Consider the following 6841-nt stretch of genomic DNA (forward strand, 5'->3'; position numbering starts at 1 on the left):
CCACTTGGGAACTTGAGGACTCTATGAAGGATCGATATCCAAAATTATTCACCGGTAAGATTTTCGGGGACGAAAATTTCTTGAGTGGGGGAGAGTTGTGACAGCCCAAAATTGACCCTAGTCGGGAAGTGGTTTCGGGACCACAAAACCGAGTTACAAGAAAATTTATTTTAATTTTAATTGCATATATTAAATGTGGTAGTGTATGTGTGGAAATAATAAAGGTTTAAAATTAGCCTTAGGAATGTGGATTTTCATGAAAGGACTTAGTTGAGAAATTTAGAAAAGATGATAGATAAATTGAAAGGATTAAATAATAACAAGGTGAGAAAGTATGGATTTGCATGTCAAAATGCCCTTAATTCATGAAGTGGCCGGCCATGTGATGATGGTCCTCCATTAAGTCAAGTTAAATACAATTTTATAATGGTAAATGATAAAATAATCTAAATAGAAACATAAATTAATAAGAAATGGAAGGTGGGAGAGTGTCATCTTCTCCTTGCAAAACCGAACATAAAGGAAGAAGGAAAGAAAAATGGTTAAAAAGCATTCGGTCAACTTAAGGGATTAATCAAGGTAAGATTGCATGTTATTTTTCATTAAATTTTGTTAAATTTAGTTAATAGACAAATCCATATTATAACCCATAGGGTGATTTCTCTATTTGGTGAAAAAAAAAATGGGCATTCGGATGTGATCGTTAGATGTTAAGAGGATAGTGTTTGATGCTTTGGAATGGAATATTAGAAAGATGAGTAATGAAATAGCTAATAGATATATGAACCTTGGTATTATATTATGGATAGATGTGAGGTTTTTGGTAGTAGAAACATTCGGCCAAATTATTATGTGGAGGAACTATGTGCTCAAATGAAATGAAAAAAAAAATGATATTGCATCGAAATTGTATATTCGGCATTTAAAATTAAGTACATAGGTGATGTTAGATTGATCTTGCATATTCGGCTATATAGTATGCACATTGGTGAAATTTCTTTGATTCTATACAATCGACCAAATGAGGAGGTTGGTTTACAAAGTTGAGTTTGATTCATAATTATGTATATTTGAATGTAATCATATTTGGCATAATATTATTTTGGAAGGGATAATACATTTGGCTTTGAGATATAATATGAACATTAGTTGAGACTTGGATGTCTTGAACAAGGATGACTGTAAAAAAAAATGGAATTATTAAATTTATATTTATATAGGTATCTTGCAAGGTAAATTAAATTACTAAACTTATTTATTTAATCAAGCTCAAGAATCCAAAGGAGGGGAATCAAGCAAAGGCAAAGCAAAGAATATTGAGTAGTTGATTGGGAATCACTTCATCCGACCTAAGGTAAGTCATTAAGCATATATTTTGTATCAATTTAAATGGTTATAACGTCTATGTAATGATGCTGAATGGAACGATAAATATATATATTTATACATGTATGCATGGGGTGATGAAAGTATTGAATAAAAAGAAAAGAGGTGAGATGAATTGAGTTGTTGGTTTAGGCACTAAGTGTGCGGGTGTAAACATTTATGATCATGAGATTGGCACTAAGTGTGCGGGTTTAAATTGTACAGCACTAAGTGTGCGGGTTTAAATTTTACAGCACTAAGTGTGCGAGTTTACAGTACATGGCACTAAGTGTGCGCGGTTGATTATTAAGCACTATGTGTGCGAACCCAATATATATTTTCTATAAATTATTTACATTAAGGGTGCGACTTTACCGAGTCGATTTTGGACAGCGGAAAAAGGTAAGTGTGCGAACTTGAAATGCATGGTACTAAGTGTGTGAGTTTAAAGTGCATGGCACTGAGTGTGCATGGGTGATTACTAAACATTATGTGTGCAACCCAATATATATTTTCCATAAATTATTTACACGAAGGGTGCGGCTTTACCGAGTCAATTTTGGACAGCGGAAAAGGTAAGTACCTTGAGTTCATGGCTAATAGGCGCTATGTTTATATTTGGAGTTGAGCTTGGTAAGTTTTGAACCTATGTGACGATTATAGTTGAAGTCACGTACATAAGGTTCATTGTGGAATAGGTGAAAGTTCGTTTAATTGTATGATTATAACGAAAATAAAATGATGTATGAAAGGTCAATGTAGGACTTGGTATGAGATTGAACCATAGGGTTTAAGGAACTATGGTATAGTTTGGTATGGATGGAGTACTTAACCTCATTTCATTGTTTCCTGTTGTGATAATTTTATTAATGGATGGTTGTGGAATGCTTATGGCTTACTGAGTTATATACTCATTCGGTGTTTGCTTGTCACCTATTCTAGGTTTCTTGGACTCGTCTCTTTTTGCGTGATCGTGCCGTCGTCGAAGTCATCACACCGGCTAGCAACCTTTGGTACTTTCTTCTTAGTTGGTCTAGGAGAACATTTCGGCATGTATAGGCTATTATGTTATGTTTGAACTTTGGTATGTAAACTTTTAGCCATGCGAAAATAGCATAAATGTTCGGTTGGATTTGGTTTTATAACATTAGGTCGTAAGTCTTGGTAATACGATCTTTATGTCATGGTTGATTATTTTTGGTGTTAAAATTTATGTTATGGCAAAAGTGTAGTAAGGGGGGGATGTTTGACAATGATTAGCCTTTGGTATGGCTAGTCATGATTATAATTTTGTGATATGTATGATGAATTACTAGTTAGATCAATAAGAAATCACTAAATGGACATAGTTGCTTCAGTAACAGATGCTGGCAGCAGCAGTGACGTGGGATTGAAAAATTACAACAATTAGTAGGAATGGAATTAAATAGTGGATAAATTATGTAATCGAAGCTCGATGAGTCTATTTTCATATAGAAGTAATGAAACAATCATATGGACAGTATGTTAAGAGATATTCAGGTTCTCGCGAGACAGGGCCAGAACGGTTTCTGGGTTCCCTGTTCCGACTTTGTAAATTTATTATAAATTAACCAGAGATAATTAGGAGCCATGCCATATATGTATAGATTCCTATTTGAGTCTAGTTTCTATAGAAATAAACGGCATCAGTATTGAAGCTCTGTACAGGGAGATATCGAGGTCGTAATGCACAAAGGTCAGTGTAGTCGACCCCAGTAACATGGGAGACTTTGACTAATAAACTGTACTAATTGGCCCAACCAAAAATTCTAGAAAAAAATATGTAGATGGGCATATGAGTCTAGTTTCAGGGAAAATTCACAGAACTGGATTTCGAGTCCCAGAGCTCAAGATATGATTTTTAAAGTGACTAGTACGCAGATTGGCAGCTTGTCTGGAAAAATTTTTAATAAGTGGTTTGAAGTCTGTTAACACCTCGTGTTCGACTCCGGCGACGGTCTCGGGTTCGGGGTGTCACACCGATTTAGGAGATAGTTTTTAAAAAAAATTCAATCATACATAATCATCCAAAACCTAAATACCAAATAAAGTATCTCAAACCATAGTCTAGAAATAACAAAATCAATCCCAAAATAACAAGTATTAGAGTGTGATGCTTTATTTGAAAAAGATATCCAAGTGCACCTTTGTAAGCTGAACGCATGTCTTAACCTCGATTATTACCTAAAAAATCAGAAACTCAAAAGGGTGGGCTTTTAAAGCCTAGTGTGGATCAATCTGCATAGCAATAGAAAATAAGACAGAAAATCATTTAGTATAACACATCACATATTCAAAAATATACAATCATAAAATCACATTTATCAGTATGCATAGCTATGATGTCGATGCAATGTTTTTTTAGAAACAATGTAGATTTTCAGAAAACATTTCCTACCCATCTCTGCTACGCACCATAATGAGTTCCTTAGAACTCGTCCATCCAATAACACACCAATAATATGGACAAGCCACCATATAATACAGTCAAGCTACAAGATACAAAATATTGTGGTCAAGATGCCAGATATAGGATATTGCGGGTATACTGGAACGACGGAAACGTGCAGGTGTACACAATCGCAACAAGTAATAAAGTGACAAGTAAATGTCGAGTTATCGTACCCACAGGGACTGTGAAAAGAATTATTTATGAATGCTATTTAAAACACTTTGGTGAAGAAAACTATTTTGTTTGAAGAGGGTGATTAAAACTAAGATTTTAAACTAAGTGAACTAAATAAACCTCAAATGCACGATTTCAAAATACGATTTTAATGAAGATGACATAATTGTGTTAGATTAATTACATTTCTTAACTTAGAATTATTAAACTCATGTTTATATTGTTACGAATAAGTTCACTGCAACTCGGTAATTTGTTAACTTATGAACATACTCACCTACCAAAATCCATTTATCTCTTGACTATATCCCTATGTCAATTCAACCGATTAAACAAATCTTAATAGGCAAATATATTATTGCACATACATACTTATTAAATCGAAATAATATCTCGTACATATCCCTATGTCAATTCAAACAATTAACTCGATTTAATAAGCACATAAAAGACTATGTGAGGTAACAAAGTATCCTTACCTTGAAACAGTTTAATCACAATAATCTTGCAAGTTATGTGAGGAAAATGTATCGTCAGATATCATTGCTAATCTAACCCTCAGCTACCTTAGATGATTAAACATGCACTAATTAAGTACTGTGTCCATTAATTACAATTTCAATCTATTTAAATAATTAATTCATTAGTTACCTAACAATTGTAATGCAAGAATAACTTATTCATGATTTTACTTAATCAAGCATCTTACCGAGGCCTATAACAACATAAACACAATTTTAATAATTTTAACAAACGAAATGCAATCAACCTAACATGAATTAAATTCAAGCGAAATTGATTAAATTAACCATTCCAACAACATAAATATCCATACATATGTTCAGCATAACAACAAAAATAAAAAAGATAAGGAACAAGAATCAAATCCGGTGTTTTTCAGTGGCTTGACTAGTTGCTTTGTTCTTCCTTCTCCGTTGTCCTCATCGACCAAGGCTGCTATGAGCACTTAATTGCTGCTCTAAATAGTTGATAAATTCCCCTTTCCCAAGAGGAGAAATCGGCAAGAGAGCAAGGGAATTTTGGTATGGAAAAGAAGAGAGAAAGTGGGGAGAAGAGAGGAAAGATGTGAATGCTTGAGATGTGTTTCAAAGTGACTAGCCTAAGGGGGTTTTTCTAGCTAAGGATGGCTGCTAAAAATAGCTAAAATTATCAACCAAAGAGCCCTTGTAACACCTAGAATTTTGTGCCTAGAAGAAATAGGTTTTGAACAAGGGAACAGTTAGGAGACTGCACATAAATATTTAGTTGTGCAAGGAAGTGACATAAATAAATGTCTGCTTCAGTGGTTAAGTGATTTAGGAGTGTTTGGAAGTGTCTGAGAAGTCAGGGTTTCAAGTCTTGGCTTATGCAAAATTTTTATTTTAAGTGAATAAAATAATTTGATCTAGATAGTAGGTTCTTATATTATTGTGGTTAAAATATGATACAAAGGAGTTGTTGGTCTAGTGGTAAGGGGTGTGTGGAGTGTACATGTCGTCTAAGGTTCAAGTGGTGGTGCATCAAAAAGGGAGTATTTATTTTGCTGCCTAATTCGTATGGGTGGTAAGTTGGATTGAAATACTGCTAAATGGAGTTTGAACTGGTCATAGAGAGATTTGAGGAGGGATATTTGGAGAGATTTGAAGAGAGAATATTGGGATTTAGGGAGGTTGTTGTTGTGGAAAGATATATATCATCTCATTTGTTTCTTGTTCTCGATGGGAGATCGGTGAGGTTTTCAAGGTTTTCGTAGCTTTCTCCAACCTACACTGCTTCCATTCCTAACAGGTGGCAGTCGAGGTTGATTGGCACATTGCCTGGGAACCAAGGGTGCGATGATCATTGATTTTCAGAATAAAAGTGCTCGGAACGAAGGGAATCTGCAGATCGCATCAGGTGTGTAACCACCCCACTGTAACTGTAGAACGCCAAAAGCCGAAAAGCTGAAATATGGCGTTGAGACCACACGAGTGTGCGATCACTCGTGTGGAAAGCCAAACCTAAGAATCATGGGCGATAAATTGTAGAGGCCTCCATGAGCATTTCCATAGGCTTAGGCTGTAATGGGCCACGTTGGGCCGAAATGGGTCATGTGGGCTCAATGGGCTTATGGGCCCCCACAGATGAAATCCACGATTTGTGGCAAATTCTGGACTGAGTTGTGTAGATCTCATAACCATGGCGAAATCTGGGCTGAACGAGCCGCACGAGCGTGCAGGCCCATATGGGCCGAGTAATAGGCCTTGGGTCCATTTACACTGTTATGACCAAAATACCTCCAAAGGGTAAAATGACTGAAATACCCCCATAGGGTAGAATGACCGAAAACCCCCATAAGGTAAAATAACCGAAATACCCCCACAGGGTAAAATGAGCAAAATAACCCCATAGGGTAAAATGAGCAAAATACCCCCATAGGGTAAAATGAACGAAATGCCCCTAGAGGGTAAAATAAGCGAAATACCCCCTTAGTGTAAAATGAGCGAAATACCCCCATAAGGTAAACTGACCGAATTACCCCCACAGGGTAAAATGATCAAAATACCCTCACAAGGTAAAATGACCGAACTACCCCCATAGGGTAGAATGATCAAAATACCCCCATAAGGTAAAATGACCGAAATACCCCCAAAAGGTAAAATGACTATTATACCCCTAGGAGATGAAATGATTGTTATGGTTTTATATTATGTATGACTGATTTGCTCTATGATATATATGACTATGATTGAGCATGGCATTTTCCATACACGTATGATATTATGTCACGACATTTTGCATGGGGTTGGGTTGTTATATTTGGAGGAAGTGTACTGTAATGATAAGGTT

The 6841-nt window shown here is 35.7% G+C and overlaps 1 long non-coding RNA gene across 1 annotated transcript; it reads left to right on the top strand.

The window, feature by feature from the left end:
- The first annotated feature begins 277 nt into the window (after positions 1 to 277).
- Positions 278 to 2353, top strand: LOC107916139 (uncharacterized). The gene is made up of 3 exons (XR_001689397.2): positions 278 to 579; positions 1269 to 1354; positions 2308 to 2353. It is a non-coding gene; the product is annotated as an uncharacterized lncRNA (long non-coding RNA).
- Positions 2354 to 6841: the final 4488 nt, after the last annotated feature.

Source organism: Gossypium hirsutum, chromosome D02, assembly GCF_007990345.1.
Source record: "Gossypium hirsutum isolate 1008001.06 chromosome D02, Gossypium_hirsutum_v2.1, whole genome shotgun sequence".
NCBI lineage: Eukaryota > Viridiplantae > Streptophyta > Magnoliopsida > Malvales > Malvaceae > Gossypium > Gossypium hirsutum.